Below are 21,476 nucleotides of genomic sequence, written 5' to 3' on the forward strand. Positions count from 1 at the left end.
GGGAGATGTGGTCAAAAGATACAAAATTTCAGTTAAGAGGAATAAGTTGGGCAACATGGTAAGTGCAGTAAATAATAATGTACTGTATATTCAAAGATCGCCAAGAGAGATTTTAAGTGTTCTCACCACACAAAAAAAATGAGGCAATACATATGTTGATTAGCTAGATTTAACCATTCCACAATGTACACATATTTCTTGTATATCATACTTGACAATTAAAAGTTAATTTTTAAGGCTGGGTGTGGTGGCTCACACCTGTAATCCCAACACTTTGGGAGGCTGAGGCGGGTGGATCACTTGAGGTCAGGAGTTCAAAACCAGCTTGGCCAACATGGTAAAACCCCATCTCTACTAAAAATACAAAAAATTAGTGGGGTATGGTGGCACACGCCTGTAATCCCAGTCACTGAGGAGGCTGAGGTGGGAGAATAGCTTGAACCTACGAGGCAGAGGTTGCAGTGAGCCAAGATCACGCCACTGCACTCCAATCTGGACGACAGAGCTAGACTCCAACTCAAAAAAAAAAAAAAAAAAGTTAATTTGTCTTTTTGAGATGGAGTCTCGCTCTGTCGCCCAGCCTGGAGTGCAGTGACTCCATCTCAGCTCACTGCAACCTGTGCCTTCCAGGTTCAAGAGCTTCTCCTGCCTCAGTCTCCCGAGTAGCTGGGATTACAGGCGCCCACCACCACACACAGCTAATTTTTGTATCTTTAGTAGAAACAGGGTTTCACCATGTTGACCAGGCTGGTCTGGAACTCCTGACCTCGTGATCCGCCCGCCTCAGCCTCCCAAAGTGCTGGGATTACAGGCGTGAGCCACTGCACCCGGCCAAAAAAGTAATTTTTTAAAAAAGACTAAGAAAGGCCCTTGAGAAAACTGAGGCCCTCAATATTTTTGCAAAAGTTATAATGTGAACAATGTATATTATCAATTTTTTCAGAGAATTAGAAAAAGAACCGTTGATACAATTTTGATAAATATGCAGTTATGCCTGTAATTTAATGTATTTATTTATTTGAGACAGAGTGTCACTCTGTCGCCCAGGCTGGAGTGCAGTGGCACGATCTCCACTCACTGCAAGCTCCGCCTCCTGGGTTCACGCCATTCTCCTGCCTCAGCCTCCCGAGCAGCTGGGACTACAAGTGCCCGCCACCACTCCCGGCTAATTTTTTGTATTTTTAGTAGAGACAGGGTTTCACCATGTTAGCCAGGATGGTCTCGATTTCCTGACCTCGTGATCTGCCTGCTTCAGCCTCCCAAAGTGCTGGGATTACAGGTGTGAGCCACCGCACCTGGCCCATGTTATTTATTTTTTAAAAAGAAAAAGGCTGGGCACAGTCGCTCACACCTGTAATCCCAGCACCTTGGGACGCCAAGGCAGAGAGATAACTTGAGATCAGGAGTTCGGGACCAGTCTGGCCAACATGGTGAAACCCCGTCTCTACTAAAGATACAAAAATTAGCTTGGCATGGTGGTGTGCACCTGAAGTCCCAGCTACTTAGGAGGCTGAGGCAGGAGAATTGCTTGAACCCAGGAGGCAGAGGTTGCAGTGAGCCAAGATCGCTCCACTTTTCTCCAATGACAAGGCCTTACTCTATACATATTCCTATATACTGTGCTTGAAATTCTCACAGATATAATACTGTTTATCCTCTCATGCACCAGTCTGCCAGTCCCAGGTGCCTTGGAGTTCCATGAAAAAATGGACAAAGATTTACATGCTCTACGACCAGACTCTGGGATTGAATCCAGCTCTATCCCCTTTACTAGCTGTGCAATCCTGGATCTGTTTCATCTTTCCTTGCCTCACTTACATCTGTAAAATGCAGATTATAATCATACCTCCCCCTAGGATTGTAGGGAATAATTAAATGGTTAATACATGGAATGTACTTAGAACGACTGTAAGCACAGATATGCATTCAGGTCACCTCTTATTATCAGATGTACTATAATCTTAAATTTATTCAAAATTGCTACTGACTGAAAGATACGTGATTTTGGTGGGTGTGGGGAGGAAATAGCGAAAAATAAAAAGTCCTAGCTGGAAAAGCAAATATAACTGTTCAAGGGCTATTAAAATGCAATGATCAAGAGACAAGGAATGAGAGACACATTTACCCAGGGGAAGAACCAAAACATAGCTAGCCTCAAATGCCAAGTAAAAAGAAAAGTGAACTTTATCTCTGCAAATGGGAAGCCACTGCATGTTTCTAAGCAGGCAAACTGTTGGGATAAGGGGATGGATCAGGATGGGCAAGATAAAGTTAGGAAGCTATCACATTTGAGGTGAACAGACCCTGGAACAGAATCATTCAGTCAGCAAGACATGCACCTATCATATTTAAGGTTTGTTTACCTGTAGGATTGGGGAAAGGACCCAGGCGTGGTGGCTCACGTCTAAAATCCCAGCACTTTGGGAGGCTGAGGTGGGGAGATCACCTGAGGTCAGGAGTTCGAGACCAGCCTGGCCAAAATGGTGAAACCCCATCTCTACTAAAAATACAAAAAAATTAGCGGGGCGTGATGGGGCAGGCCTGTAATCCCAGTTACTCAGGAGGTTGAGGCAGGAGAATCGCTTGAACCTGGGATATGGAGGTTGCAGTGAACCAAGATTGTGCCAGTGCACTCCAGCCCGGGCAACAGAGTGAGATTCTGTCTCAAAAAAAAAAAAAAAGATTGGGATAGGGGGTGTCACATGCAGAGATCTATATAATACATGTCAGAACTCAGCACCACCAGAGTGGTACAATGGCAAAGGCCACTTATAACTAGAGGAACAAAGTAAGGTTTTCAGGAGGAAGACTTAGTAGTTAACCTGGCTCTGGCCAGGCGTGGTGGCTCACGCCTGTAATCCCAGCACTTTGGGAGGCCAAGGCGGGTGGATCACGAGGTCAGGAGTTTGAGACGATCCTGGCCAACATCATGAAACCCCATCTCTACTAAAAATACAAAACAAAATTAGCTGGGCGTGGTGGCGTGTGCCTGTAATCCCAGCTACTCAGGAGGCTGAGGCAGGAAAATCGCTTGAACCAGGGAGTCGGAGGTTGCAGTGAGCTGAGATCGCGCCACTGCACTCCAGCCTGGCGACACAGCGAGACTCCATCTCAAAAAAAAAAAAAAACCCCACAAGTAAAATTGTACAGGTAGATATGAGAAAAGGAGCTTTCCTCACTAGGCATCCAATAGCAATGGAAATAGAACTCACAGGAGTGAAATCTGAAACTGCTTTACACATACATGGCATTCAACAAATAACTGACTAGACGTAGAAGTGACGAAGAGGAAAGGAATCAAGGTTTCAAAACTAAGTGACTACGAAATCTAAGAAATCAGTTTGTCACTAAGTATAGTAAAGCTATGAAGAAGGTATAATTTAGATGAAATTTTTAATTCAGTTTTGGATACTTTAGTTTGCTCATGCTGGAGAATCCATGAAGGCCCATTCAACCTTTGAAGACTTTTTCTTTTTTTAATTATAAATTGGAAGTAGCTACTAGATTTGACACAGAGTTCAGAAACTTATTTTCAATCAAACTTCCTAATTAGAAATAACATTACCAATTTTGGAAATCTTTAGAAAATTAAAAAGATGCCTATCCAAAATGTCCATATTATGATTCTCCTAGTTAAAGAAAATAAATTAGTAGCTGCTTTGCAGCTTATACTAATCCAACAGCAATTTATAAACACCATTAACAAATGGCAACCCTCTTCCTTCCCACAAGGCCACTTGGTCATTCTTAAGTAGAAAGTTCCTCACAAAATGCATCTTATTCCCAAACCACTTATAAAGCAACATTAGCAGCTTACCACAATCAGCATTCTATTTTTGTTTTTAGAGATGGGGTCTTACTGTCACCCAGGCTGGAATGCAGTGGCATGATCATAGCAATCCTCCTGCCTCAGCCTCCCAAAGCGGTGGGATTACATGTGCAAGCCACCATGCCCAGTCTGTCTTAAAATAAAATAAAATAAGCAATTAAAAAAAAACACTAACTGTGAAAAGCTTTAAAATTTTTAGAACAAAACAGAAGAGAATATCTGTATGAATTCAGGGTGAGGAAGGATTTCAAACAAAATTCTATAAGTATAAACCATAAAGGTAAAGACTGACAAATCTATCTATATGCCTTAGAAAATCAAAACAGAGGATGGGCATGATGGCTCACGCCTGTAATCCCAGCACTTTGGGAGGCTGAAGCAGGCGGATCACAGGTCAGGAGATCCAGACCATCCTGGCTAACACAGTGAAACCTTGTCTCTACTAAAAATACAAAAAATTAGCCGGGCGTGGTGGCTGACGCCTGTAGTCCCAGCTACTCGGGAGGCCGAGGCAGGAGAATGGCGTGAACCCGGGAGGCAGAGCTTGCAGTGAGCGGAGATCGCACCTCTGCACTCCAGCCTGGGCGACACAGCAAGACTCCATCTCAAAAAAAAAAAAAAAAAAAAAAAATCAAAACAGACGGCTCGCACCTGTAAGCCCAGCACTTTGAGAGGCTAAGCTGGGAAGCTCACTTCAGCCCAGGAGTTCAAGATCAACCTGGGCAATATGGCAAGACCTGGTCTCTACAAAATATAAAGAAAATTAGCCAGGCATCGTGGCACACACCTGTGGTCCCAGCTACTCCGGAGGCTGAGGCAGGAGGATCATTTGGGCCCAGGAGTTCGTATGTTCGTGCCACTGTACTCCAGCCTGTGGGACAGTGAGACCTTGTCTCAAAAAACAAATAAATGAACAAACAAAAAAATGAAAGCAGAATATATAACCTGAAAGTAGAATGTAGACCTAAATACCCAGAAGCTCCATCAGTTAGGTTTATAACAAAAATTATTATGAATGGAAAAATTAATTCCAGCGGGACTGTGGATGCATGGAGCATACCAGTGTTAGCAAAATGGCAAAATCCATACAGCATTAAAGTTGTACTTACTTCAAGAGCTAAGACATCTAATGACATCCAAAGAAAATAAGTAGCTTCCACAGCCACCAGAAGTAAAACCATGACAATTAATTTTAGCAGATCTTGGCCGGGCATGGTGGCTCACACCTGTAATCCCAACACTTTGGGAGGCCGAGGTGGGTGGATCACCTGAGGTCAGGAGTTCGAGGCCAGCCTGACTAACGTGGTGAAACCCCATCTCTACGAAAAATACAAAAATTAGCCAGGCATGGTGGTGGGTGCCTGTAGTCCTAGCTACTCTGGAGGCTGAGGCAAGAGAATTGCTTGAACCCAGGAAGTGGAGATTGCAGTAAGCCAAGATCACGCCACTGCACTCCAGCCTGGGCAACAGAGCAAGACTCTGTCTGAAAAAAAAAAAAAAAAAAATTTTAGCGGATCTTAAACTTAAGTCAACCTTCTACTCATGTTAATGTCTTAATTAAATATCACAATGCAAAATACCCACACATTAAGAATTTCTGCTGGTAAACATGACCTGGACATTTGTAAGAATATATATTTATTTATATATGTATATATATATATATATATATATACCCATTATCATTTCAGATAATGGGAAGAAAAATACAGCACAATTTTTTTTTCTCTTGTTAGGGCACTGTCATTTAAACATAAACCTGAAGTACTCTAAAGAGAATTCAGGTTTACAAAACAAAAGCGTGGTGAGAGGTGTCAGGTGTCAGTGGCACGTATTTCTGAAAAGTAAAAATCTTTTTTTTTTTTTTTTTTTTGAGACGGAGTCTCACACTGTCGCCCAGGCCCAATCTCGGCTCACTGCAAGCTCCGCCTCCTGGGTTCACGTCATTCTCCTGCCTCAGCCTCCCAAGTAGCTGGGACTACAGGCGCCCGCCACCACACCCGGATAATTTTTTTGTATTTTTAGTAGAGACAGGGTTTCACCATGTTAGCCGGGATGGTCCCGATCTCCTGACCTTGTGATCCGCCCGCCTCAGCCTCCCAAAGTGCTGGGATTACAGGCATGAGCCACTGTGCCCGGCCGAAAAGTAAAAATCTTAAGAAGGAAAAAACAGAAATGGCACACTTTACCTATTTTGCTTAGTGAAAAACTGCAGCCAAAATTGTTTAAAGTAGCAGGTAAAATAAATATTATCACAAATTATGTTAATTTTTGAAGTGGTGCAGGTGCTGACTTCTAGTAGTATCCAAAATACGCACAAGAAAAAAAAATCCAAAATATGTCCAGGATTATTTTGATACCTATATTTACACCAAAAAAAATGGTAAGGGCTGTGATGGTTAATATTAGGTGTCAACTTGACTGGACAGAGGGATAGCTATATGGCTGAGGCAATGCTCCTGGGTATGTCTGTGAGGGTGTTGCCAGAGAAGACTGACATGTGAGTGAGTGGACTGTGAGAGGAACCAGCCCACATGTCCAGCTGGACCCTCAATGTGGGTAGGACACCATTCAATCAGCTTTAAGCACAGCTAAACAAGGGGGATAAGCAGATTGCTTGCCGAGTCTGCTCTCTCTCTCATGCTGTGACAGATGCCTGGCTTCCTCTCCTCCTGCCCTTAGACATCAGACTCTAGGTTCTTCAGCCTTTGGACTCTAGGACTTGCACTAGAAGCCTCCCAGGGGCTCTTGGGCCCTTTCACCTCAAACTAAGGGCTGCACTGTTGGCTTCCCTGGTTTTGAGGCTTTTGGACTTGGACTGAGCCACGTGACCAGCTTCTCTCTTTCCCCAGCTTGCAGACAGCCTATCATGGAACTTCACCCTGTAACTGTGAGAGCCAATTCTTCCTAATAAACTCGCTTTTATTTATACATATATCCTTTGGTTCTGTACCTCTGGAGAACCTTAATGTAGGGGGGTTGATGAATTTCTGTTACAAGCTGTTCTTATGTGTTACATGTAACAGACATGGTAAATATTTATATTCTTTGTGTAACAAACCATGCCTTTATGTGAAGTCAACTAAAAAACAAACACATAGGGATATGTCATTCTGAGCTCAAGGTTTGTCTTAAAATGTAAATAAATTGTGAAATGTATCCACAAAAACAAATGATTAAGATGATAAAATTTTATGTTATACATATTTTACCATGAAAAAAGTAAAATGAGTTGATTAGTGGAAAGAAGTGACAAAGCAATTAAGCAAATGCTAACAAATGTAAAATCTAGGTGATGGACATATAGGTCTCACTGTACTGTACAATTGTTTCAACTTTTTTGTATGCTCGAAATCTTTCATAATAAAATGTTGGAGGAAAACAGAAATCAAAGATATTGCCATCCCTGCTAGAATACACTTGATACAGAGTGATTAACCTACCCAGAACCAGGGAAACAAAGGCCTTACAGGGATGATGAAATGTAAAAGCCAGTTTGGCCAGGTAAGGTGGCTCATGCCTGTAACCCCAGCAGTTTAGGAGGCCGAGGTGGGAGGATTACCTGAGCACAGGCATTAAAGACCAGTCTGGGCAACATGGTGAAACCTCGTCTCTACTAAAAACACAAAAATTAGCTGGCCATGGTGGCGCAAACCTGTAATCCAATCTACTTAGGAGGCTGAGGCAGGAGAATCACATAAACCCGGTGCAGGGGCGGTGGAGGTTGTAGTAAGCTGACATCGAGCCACTGCACTCCAGCCCGGGTAATAGAGCGAGAAGCTGACTCAAAAAAAAAAAAAAAAAAAAAAAAAAAAAAAGACCAGCCTAGGCAACACAGGGAGACCCCGTCTCTACAAAAAATAAAAAACAGGGCCGGGCATGGTGGCTCACACCTGTAATCCCAGAACTTTGGGAGGCCGAGGCGGGCGGATCACCAGCTCAGGAGATCGAGACCATCCTGGCTAATAAAAAAATTAGCCGGGTGTGGTTGTGGGCACCTGTACTCCCAGCTACTTGGGAGGCTGAGGCAGGAGAACGGCGTGAACCCAGGAGGCGGAGCTTGCAGTGAGCCGAGATCGTGCCACTGCACTCCAGCCTAGGCGACAGAGCAAGACTGCATCTCAAAAAATAATAATAATAATTAAACAATAAAGAAAGAAAGAAAGAAGGAACAGCCGGGCATGGTGGCATGCACCTACAGTCCCAGCTACTTACTTGTGAAGCTGAGGTGGAAGGATCACTCGATCCTCTCAGGATCAGGAGTCACCTTTCAAGCCCAGGAGTTTGAGGGGCTGTAGTAAGCTATGATTGCACCACTGCACTCCCGCCTGGGCAATGAAATAAGACCTTGTCTCCAAAAAAACGAAACAAAACAAAAGCCCGAAAAGCTCGCTCATTACACTAAATCTTCTAAAAGTGTTGCTGACTAAAAGTCCATTTTAGCTACATTCAATGAGATCATCACAACAGCTGTAATAACACTAACCAGTGGGAAGAGATCTGCCTACCATAGCCCCAAAATAGACATTAAACAAGCTTTAGCTCACTCATCATAAATATCCAGTATCCTGAAGATAACACTTGAAGCCCCAATCTAAGCAATAAATTAGTCTACCCCTAAAAAAATAATCTGGATAGGAATTAAATCTGAATATGATACGAATCAAAAAAGATTTTTCATATCACATATTTCCATTCCAATAAATGCCTAGCACTCATAGGCAAGTACTTAATGCCTAATTTCCAAATTTCCCACAAACAGAAAAATCAAGTAACATCAAATGTGGTACTTAATCTAAATTCTAGTTCAGGCTGAGCACGATGTTTTACCCATATAATCCTAGCACTCTGAGGAAGCTGAGGTGGGCAGATGGCTGGAGGTCAGGAGTTTAAGACTACCCTGGGCAACAAAATGAGACCCTGTCTCTACAAAAAATTTGCTAAATCGCCGGGCGCGGCGGCTCACACCTGTAATCCCAGCACTTTGGGAGGCCGAGGCGAGTGGATCACGAGGTCAGGAGATCCAGACCATCCTGGCTAACACAGTGAAACCCGTCTCTACTAAAAAAAAGAAAAAAAAAATTTTTGCTACATCACCAGGCATGGTGGTACACACCTGCAGTCCCAGTTACTCAGGAGTCTGATGTAGGAAGATCACTTAAGCTCAGGAGTTTGAGGCTACAGTCAGCTATGTTCATGCCACTGTACTGAGGCCTGGGTGACAAAGCAAGGTTGTCTCCAAAAAAACACAAAAAGAAAAAAAAAACCTATTTCCTACCTAGTTTTTTTGTTGTTGTTGTTTTGTTTTCAGACAGTCTCACTTTGTCACCCAGGCTGAAGTGCAGTGGCATGATCTTGGGTCACTGCAACCTCTGCCTCCCAGGTTCAAGCAATTCTCCTGCCTCAGACTCCCAAGTAGCTGGGATTACAGGCGCTCGCCACAATGCCTGGCTAACTTGTGTATTTTTAGTAGAGAGGGGGTTTCACCATGTTGGCCAGGCTGATCTCGAACTCCTGACCTCAAGTGATCTGCCTGCCTTGGCCTCCCAAAGTGCTGGGATTACAGGCATGAGCCATCGCGCCCAGCCTTTTTTTTTTTTTTTTTTTTTGAGATGAAGTTTCACTCCTGCCACCCATCCTGGAGTGCAGTGGAGCAATTTTGGCTAACTGTAACCTCTGCCTCCTGGGTTCAAGCGATTCTCCTGCCTCAGCCTTCCAAGCAGCTGCGATTACAGGTGCTTGCCAACACGCCCAGCTAATTTTTGTATTTTACGTAGAGACAGGATTTCACCATGTTGGCTAGGATGGTCTTGAACTCCTGATCTCAGATGATCCACCTGCCTCAGCCTCCTGAAGTGTTGGAATTACAGGTATGAGCCACCATGCCCGGCCCCTACCTAGCTGCTTTTTGTTTTGAGATGGAGTTTCACTCTTATTGCCCAAGCTGGAGTGCAATGGCACGCAACCTCCACCTCCCAGGTTCAAGCGATTCTCCTGCCTCAGCCTCCCCAGTATCTGGGATTACAGGGATGCGCCACCACACCCAGCTAATTTTGTATTTTTAATAGAGACAGGGTTTCTCCATGTTGGTCAGGCTGGTCTTGGTCTCCTAACCTCAGGTGATTTACCCGCCTCGGCCTCCCAAAGTGCTGGGATTACAGCTGTGAGCCACCACACCCAGCATTGTTTTTAAAGAACAGAAACTCAAAGTTATATATATGCATACTCCAGAGCTAAGAGGTTCAGTAAAATTGTCCCCAAATTGTTTACTTTCAGCATAGAGGTAACAGCATTCTCTCTGCCTTCTGAACATGTCCATTGTGGGCTGAGAGGTAGAGTTTAATTAGTTAATATGAAAATGGTGATACATAAATGACAAAGGAAATTCGGAAACTCTTCTGTGAAATCTAAGGATGGAAAACTGCATGTACTAGCAGGCCCCGGCAGAAGATGCTGACAAAGATATGAAGAGGCAAGGTAGACTGGTGCAGTGGTGGCTTAAGCCTGTAATCCCAGCACTTTGGGAGGGGGAAGTGGGAGGATCAGTTAAGCTCAGGGGAAGGGAGGGGAAGGAAGACTGGAGTGGGGAGAAGGAAGGAGGAAAAGGAAAGGGGGAAGAAGGAAGGGAAGAAAGGAAGAAAGAAAGGGCAATGTATACCAGCACTGTCTCTCTACTAGAACTTTCTGAGAATGAAATGTCCTATATCTATGTAGTTCTATATAGCTAGTATGACTGAGGAACTAAATTTTTAGAGCTCAACATATACTTAATAGACACTGATCAAGGAGGAAATGGAGAGACATAAAGGTTTGGTTTTTGCGCCCAGTCTGTCATGAAGGCTTTTTTTTTTTTTTTTTCTTTTGAGACAGATTCTCGCTGTGTCACCCAGGCTGGAGTGCAGGGGCGCGATCTCGGCTCACTGCAACCTCTGCCTCCCAAGTAGCTGGGACTACAGGCACCTGCCACAATGCCCAGCTAATTTTTTTTTTTATTTTTAGTAGAGACGGGGTTTCACTATGTTGGCCAGGCTGGTCTTGAACTCCTGACCTCGCGATCCGCCCACCTCGGCCTCCCAAAGTGCTGGGATTACAGGTGGGAGCAACCACGCCCAGTCCGACATAAAGGTTTTTAAACCAAACAAAAGCATTAATTCTGGACTTTTTTTAAACTCACTGTATTATGTCAATAAACATGACTTTCCTGTCTCCATCTCTTTTCTACCTAGCATTCCACTATATGAATGTACCATAAGCAGTCCCATGGTGGCATATATTTAGGTTGCTATCAGTTTTTCACTTACATAAATAATACCGTAATGATTATTCTTATCTTTAAGGACCTGTCCAATAGGAAATCCTTAAGGTGTGTTCCTTGAGGTACACAGTGTTGTCCTCTAGAAAAGGCTACAGCAATTTATACTGCTACCAGCAGTGTTGAGAATTTCCCCAAACCTTCACCAACAATAATCATCATATTTTTTTGTCACGGTGGATATCTCAGGAAGAAAATGGTATCTCAATTTCATCTGTATCTCTCTGGTTTTCATGAGACTTATTTTGTCAGTATTAATAATCTAATTTTCAAAATGGTCAACCAATTTTTCTAGAACCATTTACTGAATAATTACACCATCCTTCACTATCTTAAAATATTGCCTTTTTGGTATCCTTTGTTCTTTCCAACTGCTGTGGGGTTGAGGGTTCTGAGTGTTTCTCATTGTCTTTTCAGATTTAACTTCTTATGACTACTTTCCTTTTCCAGATAGCTACCAAACAACCTATCTTCTTGTTTCCATATACAATATTATTATCTATGGTGTCAAAATCTTCACAGAAAAAAGAAAATTATAATGATATTCATGTGCTGAATACCTACCACGTGCCTGTCATTGGGTTAATCATCTAACCATCACAATAACCCCCCCTGCAGCTAGACAGAGATTTCTACCTCCATTTAAAATTGAACAGGCTGGTCATAGTGCCTCACGCCTGTAATCCCAGAACTTTGGGAGGCCAAGGCGGGTGGATCACCTGAGGTCAGGAGTTCGAAACCTACCTGGCCAACATGGCGAAACCCCGAATCTACTAAAAATACAAAAATTAGCCAGGCGCGGTAGTGGATGCCTGTAATCCCAGCTACTCTGGAGGCTGAGGCAGGAGAATTGCTTGAACCGGGAGGCAGAGGTTGCAGTAAGCCAAGATCGTGCCACTGCACGCCAACCTAGGCGACAGAGCAAGACTCTATCTCAAAAAAAAAAAAAGACTGAAACAGAAATAAAGGAAGAGAAGAGGCAAGCTAGGTTCTACACTACGAATAAGACAAAGCATTCACCATTAACCCAAGAATTAATGTCACCTTCTAAATTTCCAAGGAAAAGATGAATTATCAAAACAGGCTTTTACAATTTAAGTTCTTCTGAAGCAAGATGCTAAATATTAAGCTTTCATAATAAACAAACCCAAGAAATGCATCCCTATTTCTCCTCCACGGTTCCCATCTTTACTATTCAGAAATACCTTCATCTAGTACCAAAGGAAAAAATATATATACATATGACATACCATAACAGTAAAAATCTCTTCTATATATCCAAACACTGGCCTGAAGAATGACATTATGAGAAACTTTTACTTTCTACATTACCTATTTCTGTAATGTCTGAATTTTTTCAACCACCATCTGTCTGTGAGCAGGGGGGAAGAAATGAAGACACCTCCCTGCCCCACCAGGGCTTTCACAAAATGTGTGCTCTGCTTGAATAAACCCTGGGGTAGGGTAGAAGGGTATTAGGGGACTTATCAGTTTTATCTTTTTAAAAATAAAATGTTAGCCGGGTGTGGTGGCTCACATCTGTAATCACAGGACTTTGGGAAGCTGAGGAAGGAGTTCGAGACCAGCCTGGGCAACATGGTGAAACCCTGTCTCTATAAAACTACAAAAATTAGCCAGGCATGGTGGTGGGCACCTATAGTCCTAGCTACTCAGGAGGCTGAGGTGGGAGGACTCCCTAGGCCCAAGAGGTCCAGGCTGAGGTTAGCCGTGATCACGCCACCATACTCCAGCCTGGGTGACAAAACAAGACCCTATCTCAAAATAAAAAGAAAAAGAAAAAATGAAATGTTAAGCAGAGCCTCAAAGTATAAAATATAAATGCACAACTGTTCTGATTGAAGGAGGAGGACAACTCAGAAAACTATCATTATCACAACCTACTTACTATAGTTACCTGCAGTTCTGCAGAATAGCCTTGATAGAATGGGTTTTGATACAAATTTTTATTTTATTTTTTATTTTTTTGAGACAGGGTCTCACTTTGTCACCCAGGCTAGAGTGCAGTGGTGCAATCTTGGCTCACCACAGCCTCAACCTCCTGGGTTTAAGCAATCCTCCTGCCTCAGCCCCCTAAGTAGCTGGGACTACAGGCTCACGTCACCACACCGGCTAACTTTTTATTTTATTTTATTTTGTAGAGGTGGGGTTTCATCATGTTGCCCATGCCCAGGCTATGAGCCACTGTGCCCAGCCTTAAATCAACTTTTTTTTTTTTTGAGATGGAGTCTCACTCTGTCACCCAGGCTGGAATGCAGTCGCACGATCTCCGCTCACTGCAAGCTCCCCCTCCCAGGTTCATGCCATTCTCTTGCCTCAGCCTCCCAAGTAGCTGGGACTACAGGCACCCACCAGCATGCCTGGCTAATTTTTTTATTTTTAGTAGAGACGAGGTTTCACCATGTTAGCCAGGATGGTCTCGATCTCCTGACCTCGTGATCCGCCTATCTCAGCCTCCCAAAGTGCTGGGATTACAGGCGTGAGCCACCACGCCAGGCCAAATCAACTTTTTAATTCACACACAATAAATGTACACATCTTAAGAATACAGTTCGATGGCCAGGTGCAGTGGCTCACGCCTGTAATCCCAACACTTTGGGAGGCCGAGGGGGCAGATCACCTGAGGTCAGGAGTTCAAGACCATCCCGGCCAACATGGTGAAACCCTGTCTCTATTAAAAACACAAAAATTAGCTGGGCGTGGTGGTATGTGCCTATAATCCCAGCTTCTCAGGAGGCTCAGGCAGTAGAATTGCTTGAATCTGGGAGGCAGAGGTTGCAGTGAGCCGAGACCGCGCCACAGCACTCCAGCTTGGGCAACAGAGTGAGACTGTCTCAAAAAAAAAAAAAAGATACAGTTCGATGAGTTTTGACAAAACATACTGTGTAACCACCACCACGACCAAAACAGAATATTTCTATCACTCCAGAAAGTACCCTTTTGCCCCTTGGCAATCTACTCACCTACCACTGTACAAATTATTTTCAACTGCTAACTTAACAGAACCTGAGTGAACTAGGACTTGACAATGGGAGCACTTCAGAGAATGCCACCAAGCCAGTTATTTACTTATTCCCATATTAACTCATCCTTTTTTCAATATTTACTATGCCTCTTCTACGTAACTCAATGTCCTAGGTAGTGACTAGATTCAACATTGAATAAAACAAATCCCTCTTACTCTCTAAAGACGTGAAGGATGAAACACGATAGATTAAAAATAAATATCATGTCATAGTAATAATGTAGGGTTGGGGAGGGAAACAGCAACAGTTTTTGAAGAGGAGTACTATTATAGAGGAGTCAAGAAAGGCCTCTTTCAGGACATTTCCCAATGTAATAGATACATGTGTACAAAGATACATCAAAACTGCCAAAGCCAAGGTGATACAGCAACTCTTTAACACTTAAGTAATAAGAACTTATGAGTATACAAAGCAAGGCCCTATGTAAAGGGTCATCTTATGCCTGAAACAAGAATTTCTTATATTTAAAAATTTAACTTTTTCTTTTTGAGACAGGGTCTCCTCTGTTGCCCAGGCTGGAGTATAGTGGTACAATCTCAGCTCACTGCAACCTTTGCCTCCCGGGTTCAAGTAATTCTCCTGCCTCAGCCTCCCAAGTAGCTGAGATTACAGGCGCACACCACCACACCTGCCTAATTTTTCTATTTTTAGTAGAGATGGGTTTCGCCATGTTGGTCAAGCTAGTCTCAAACTCCTGACCTCAAGCGATCCACCCACCTCAGCCTCCCAAAGTGCTGGGATTACAGGCGTGAACCACCACACCCAGCCACTAAATCTTTTTCTCTATTGGGCAACCCAACACCGGAATCTGACCAATTCCTCAATCACTTTCATATTAAAAGTTTTTTTCTGATAGCCGATAGTCTTTCAAGCCAAAGGAATTAGTCAAGACTCTAGGACATAGTCTTTAGATAAACTGGGACCATCTTCTGTGAAGCCCTGCTATAAAGGAAAGCCCTTGAGTAAAGAAACTTCCTCGTTAACTTTACAATACAGTCTCACCTCTATGCATTCCTCTATCAATCCTTTATTCATGCCATCCTTTTTACTAAAATCAAGAAAAAGGAAATTGAGTTAACCTCACATACACACAAAAAAATCACATGGCACTACTGAAAACAATACAATGGACTTCATAGTAGTATATTATTTTAAAAAACAATAGAATAACCTTAGTTGTTATGTCTCGGGACAAGAGCCAAAAGTCTTATTAATGAGACATTCAACAACTCTGCTTGGCCTTCTATCTTCTGAGACAGGCCAAGCTATGCAGTAACAACATTCCAGATGCTATAAAGCAAACCAAGCGGAACAAAAGTGAGGACACTGAACACATACCAGCTAAACAAGGCACCGACAGGGGTGAGACCAATGCTTCTATGCTCTCCAAAAGTCTGTTTTTCTTCAGTTTGGAAACAAAGTAATTCAGTGTTTTGGGGGTTCCCCCTGCATTGCTTCAACTCCATCTTTCAAAGCTGCCTAAAATCTTTTTTTTTTTAAGAAGAAACAAACGAAGGATATAAGGTACCAAGACAGAAAAAAAAGGTCAATGATAATGTAAGACAGCAAAGTGACTATGAATGGGAGTACCAGAGACCTCTATGATATATCCAGAACAGGTAATAAAAGATGGAAAATAGACAAGTAATAGAAAGGTATAAAATAGTAAATACCAACTAACACTCTGTCCAGGTCAGGGCTACATGTCAGACTGTTGGCAGGGTCTAGGGCAAATTGGAAATGACATGCCCCAACTATAAAAGATGGTTGCTGCAAAACAGAAAAGCATATCCATGGCTGCCAGATCTGCTTTTTGAAAAGCAGCCTGAATCCACATTTTTATACAAAATCTCCTTTTTAAATGTTGACAACTAATTCAAATTTACAACACTGTATGAGCCAAAGAAAATATATCTGCAGATTGGATTTAGTCCATAAAACTTTTTTAGGCAGAGGTTGAAAACATCTGCCTAAATACATGTACTTTCAGTGGTATAACTCAACTCTGTGGCAGAAAGCACATCCTACACTTCCAAAGAAACACTATTACCTGAAAAATACACTACAAAAGATATGAGTACACATCTGACAAAATAAACCACTGAAGGAAAGCACACTTAAAATGCTCCTTTTCTAGGCCGGGCGCGGTGGCTCAAGCCTGTAATCCCAGCACTTTGGGAGGACGAGGCAGGTGGATCACCTGAGGTCAGGAGTTCAAGACCAACCTGGCCAACTTGGCGAAACCTCATCTCTACTAAAAAATACAAAAAAAATTAGCCAGGGCTGGGCGCAGTGGCTCATGCCTGTAATCCTAGCACTTTGGGAGGCCGAAGCGGGCGGATCACCTGAGGTCAGGAGTTTGAGACCAGCCTGACCAACATGGAGAAACCCCATCTCTACTAAAAATACAAAATTAGCCGGGCATGGTGGCCCATGCCTGTAATCCCAGCTACTCGGGAGGCTGAGGCAGGAGAATCGCTTGAACCCGGGAGGTGGAGGTTGCGGTCAGCTGAGATCGAGCCATTGCACTCCAGCCTGGACAAGAACAAAACTCCGTCTAAAAAAAAAGGAAAAAAATTAACCAGGTGTGGTGATGGGCACCTGTAATCCCAGCGACTCGGGAGGCTGACGCAGGACACTCGCTTGAACCTAGGAGGCGGAGGTTGCAGTGAGCCGAGATGGCACCACTGCACTCCAGCCTAGGCAATAGAGACAGACTGTCTCAAAAAAAAAAAAAAAAAAAAAAAAGGCTGGGCGCGATGGCTCACGCCTATAATCCCAGCACTTTGGGAGGCCAAGGCAGGCGGATGACCTGAGGTCAGAACTTTGAGACCAGCCTGACCAACATGGAGAAACCTCATCTCTACTAAAAATACAAAATTAGCGGGGCGTGGTGGTACATGCCTGTAATCCCAGCTTCTCGGGAGGCTGAGGCAGGAGAATCACTTGAACCCAGGAGGCAGAGGTTGCGGTGAGCTGAGATTGCGCCACTGCACTCCAGCCTGGGCAACAAGAGCGAAACTCCATCTCAAAACAAACAAACGAACAAACAAACAAAAAGCTCCATTTCTGGAACACTTAAAATATGTACTGTAAACAAAATTCAATGAAAGAAAACATTAGAAAATGAATTTTTGTCAAATTGGACTCACCAAATTTCAGCTTCCTCACTATGAGCAAAACCAGCCCCTATCTTCTAGACAAAAAGAAACTAAGACTTCTACAGCACATCATTAAAACATACTACTTATCCTCAAAAAAAAACAAAAAACAAAAAACTGTAGGCCAGACACGGTGGCTCACCACTATAATCCCAGCACTTTGGGAGGCTGAGGCGGGCAGATCACGAGGTCAGGAGATGGAGACCCTCTTGGCTAACACGGTGAAACCCCGTCTCTACTAAAAATACAAAAATTAGCCGGGTGTGGTGGCGGGCGCCTGTAGTCCAAGCTACCTGGGAAGCTGAGGCAGGAGAATCACTTGAACCTGGGAGGCTGAGGTTGCAGCAAGCCGAGATCGCACCATTGCACTCCAACCTGGGCAACAGAGCGAGGCTCCATCTCAAAAAAAAAAAAAAAAATTAGTTCCCTTGAAAAATTAATAAAGTCAATCTTTTAGAAAGGGTACCCGTGTCTCTTACTGCCTTGGTAAGCCTTGAGCAATTACCTTTTTCTTCCTTAGAGACAGGGTCTGGTTCTGTCGCCCAGGCTGGAGTGCAGTGCTGCAATCATAGCTCACTAATACCTTGAACTCCTGGGGTCAAGAGATCCTCCCACCTTAGCCTCCCAAAGTGCTGGGATTATAAGCATGAGCCACCATGCCCAGCCTACATTTTTATGGATTATAAAGCTGCATTATACGGTCTAGAACATTGTTTCTTAACTTTTTTGAAACTCTAATGAATATGATAGAAGGAGAACACATTTTCCTTGAGAAAATGCACCCCTACTCAAAAATATTTTACAGAGTTCATGGGCTCCCTGGAGTCCACAGGCCATAGATTAAGAATGTAATGTCCTGCTGCAGGCTGGGCGTGGTGGCTCACGCCCGTAATCCCAGCACTTTAGAAGGCTGAGCCCGTTGGATCACCTGAGTTCAGGAGTTCAAGGCCAACCTGGCCAACATGGCAAAACCCCGTCTCTACTAAAAATACAAAAATTAGGCCAGGTGCGGTGGCTCACACCTTTCCCGACACTTTGGGAGGCCAAAACGGGCGGATCAATTGAGGTCAGGAGTTTGAGACCAGCCTGGCCAGCATGGTGAAACCCTGTCTGTCTCTACTAAAAATACAAAAATTAGCTGGACATAGTGGCGGATGCCTATAATTCCAGCTATTTGGGATGCTGAGGCTGGAGAATCGCTTGAACCCTGGAGGCAGAGGTGGCAGTGAGCCGAGACCATGCCATTGCACTCCAGCCTGGGTGACAAGAGAGAAACTCTGTCTCAGGAAAAAAAAAAAAATACAAAAATTAGCCAGGCGTGGTGGCAGGCGCCTGTAATCCCAGCTACTCAGGAGGCTAAGGCAGGGAGAACTGCTTGAACCTGGAAGACAGAGGTTGCAGTGAGCCAAGATAGTGCCACTGCATTCCAGCCTGGGCAACAGAGGAAGACTCCACCTCCAGAAAAAAAAAAAAAAAAAAAAAAAGAGGCCACGTGTGGTGGCGGGTGCCTGTAACCCCAGCTACTTGGGAGGCTGAGGCAGGAGAATCGCTTGAACCCAGGAGGCGGTGGATGCAGTGAGTCGAGATCGCACCACCACACTCCAGCCTGGGCAACAGAGCGAGATTTCGTCTCAAAAAAAAAAAAAAAGAATGTCCTACCATGCAGAATATGTTTACTTGTTTTGAATCCAGGTATCGCTCTGTTGCCCAGGCTGGCATGCAGTGGCATGATCATGGCTCACTGCAGCCTACAGAGACTATTAAACCTACTTACCCTCCAATCTCTGCTTCTTGCTCTTCCATCTCTATTTTCTTGCTCTGTCAGGTAACTACCATCTTCGGTCTCTTAACTAACATACCTCACAATCCATTTTCCATACTTCTGTGAAATGATTTTAAAACATAAATCACCCCTGAAACCCCTTCCTTCCTCCCTCCTTCATCTGTTGTAGGCTGGGCGCAGTGGCTTATGCCTGTAATCCCAGCACTTTCGGGAGGCCGAGGAAGGCGGATCACCTAAGGGCGGGAGTTTGAGACCAGCCTGACCAACATGGAGAAACACTGTCTCTACTAAAAATACAAAATTAGCCAGGCGTGGTGGCACATCCCTGTAATCCCAGCTACTTGGGAGGCTGAGGCAGGAGAATCGCTTGAACTGGGAGGCGGAGGTTGCAGTGAGCCAAGATTGCGCCATTGCACTCCAGCCTGGGCAACAAGAGCGAAAAACCATCTCAAAAAAAAAAAAAAAAAAGAGTTGTAAATAATGTTATATATGTATGTGTCTATACATATTAGAGAAAGAGAGAGACGGCAATCCTTCCTACCATCAGAAGGCTTCAATGGCTTCCCTAATAACCTTCTCTCTCCAACTCATCTGTAATCACTCTCCAAAGTGTCAAACACAATTGGCCTCCTTTCAGTTCTAAAAGCACACTAAATTCTTCCCATCTTCCAGTTTGTGCACTTACTGTTTCCTCTACCTGGATACCCTCTCCTTGACATCCTACAAATTGGTTCCTCACTCTCCCCAAAAAGAACTTCACTGACCACCCTTAGGTCTCCCCCTTTTCAGTGTCTATCAGAGTCCTGAACTGGACACCTCTATGTTACTTTTCTCAATTTGTAGTTTATTTGCTTACCTTTTGTGTTCCCCGCCCCCAACAATCCTGTTAAGCTTCCAAAAGACAAGACCTCATCTGTCATCACACCCTAATATATTCACAGGCCCACAACAGAAGCTGGTAAATGACAGGCTCTCAAGTACTATTTGTTGAATAAATTACCCAATCAACCAGAGTCAAACAGTGAACAGATCTTAGATGTTTATAGAATATGTGTGAAAAAATCCACCAAAACCCTGTATTTGAGAGAATAGCATTAACCAGACTTCCTTCCATTCAGGATGTCAATATGCCCTACAGAAACAGGGTAGCGCCCTAAAATGCTTAGTGGTTAGGACTATCCATTCTAAAAGCTTAATAAATCGTGGCCGGGCGCGGTGGCTTACGCCTGTAATCTCAGCACTTTGGGAGGCCGAGGCAGATGATCCCCTGAAGTCAGGAGTTCAAGACTAGCCTGGCCAACATGGTGAAACCCCGTCTCTACTAAAAATACAAAAATGAGCCAGGCGTGGTGACACACACCTGTAATCCCAGCTACTCAGGAGGCAGAAGCAGGAGAATCGCTTGAACCCAGGAGGCGGAGGTTGCAGTGAGCCGAGATTGTGCCGCTGCACTCCAGCCTGGGTGACAGCGCGAGACTTTGTCTCAAAAAAAAAAATAATAATAATAATAAATCGTATGTCTGTGTACCCTCCCAGTCATCAACATTTCCCATCTCCGTGCTAATCTCAGAAATATTCCAAGCTTCCTCCCTCCAATTCCTCGGAACAAAATAGATCACTCTTTTTGTAATCCATATTTTGCAGGCTAAACCAAATTCAAAAGTACCTATATACTTGGTATTAAATAAATACACTAAGGTGGTACTACTACTACCATCACCACTGCTAAAATTGAACTGTACCTAGTCTACAAAACTAAAAACATCAATCTCCAAAACTGGAGATCTTTCTCTGGTGCTAAAACGTTTAAAAAACAAAGAGATGGAATTACACTGGATATAGAAGTTTTTAATCAAATCACTTCTTACAGAAACCTCAACACAACTCTCTTACAAAATGCAATTAAGCCCAAATGGCTGCAGTAAAACTTATCATTAACGTATGAACATTGGTTCACAAAATACATCTCCCGGCAAAGAACAAACTGAGCCCGATTTGCTCCACAAGTTGTTCATGACAGGAGCCGGTTTTGGCTATTTAACAAGCTTCTAAATCATAATACACACGTCAGACTGTCTAGAATAACAGAACAGACTACAACAGTACTTCCACAAACGAAAAAAGTCAGGGTCATCTGAAACAGAAGAAAAATATCGGGGTGATACACGCCTTACCTCTCTCGGCGCACACTCTAAAAAAAAACCTATAAATGATGATATTACTTTTTAACAGTGGCTAAGTGATTTTTATTTTATCTCATTTAGTCTCCACAATAACCCTGTAAAGGGGTCACTGTTACTTGCTGCTGTTTTAGTGATAAGAAAACTGAGGCACCTGGAGATGAAGA

The 21,476-nt window shown here is 43.5% G+C and overlaps 1 protein-coding gene across 14 annotated transcripts in view; it reads right to left on the reverse strand.

Annotated features, from left to right (window-relative positions):
- Positions 1-21,476, reverse strand: part of THRAP3 (thyroid hormone receptor associated protein 3) — an 80,005-nt gene that overhangs the window by 57,352 nt on the left and 1,177 nt on the right. For 3 of the 14 annotated variants that reach the window (XM_063782599.1, XM_054665835.2, XM_063782591.1), the window contains exon 1: positions 3,818-3,962. The exons of 9 other annotated variants lie outside the window; for them this stretch is intronic. The gene's annotated coding sequence lies outside the window, so the exon portion shown is untranslated. Of the gene's footprint in view, positions 1-3,817; positions 3,963-4,616; positions 4,723-21,476 lie in introns of those variants that run through there. 2 more of the 14 variants (XM_063782602.1, XM_054665839.2) reach the window with 1 other exon arrangement.

The sequence above is a fragment of the Pan troglodytes genome, chromosome 1, assembly GCF_028858775.2.
Source record: "Pan troglodytes isolate AG18354 chromosome 1, NHGRI_mPanTro3-v2.0_pri, whole genome shotgun sequence".
In the NCBI taxonomy this organism is placed as follows: domain Eukaryota; kingdom Metazoa; phylum Chordata; class Mammalia; order Primates; family Hominidae; genus Pan; species Pan troglodytes.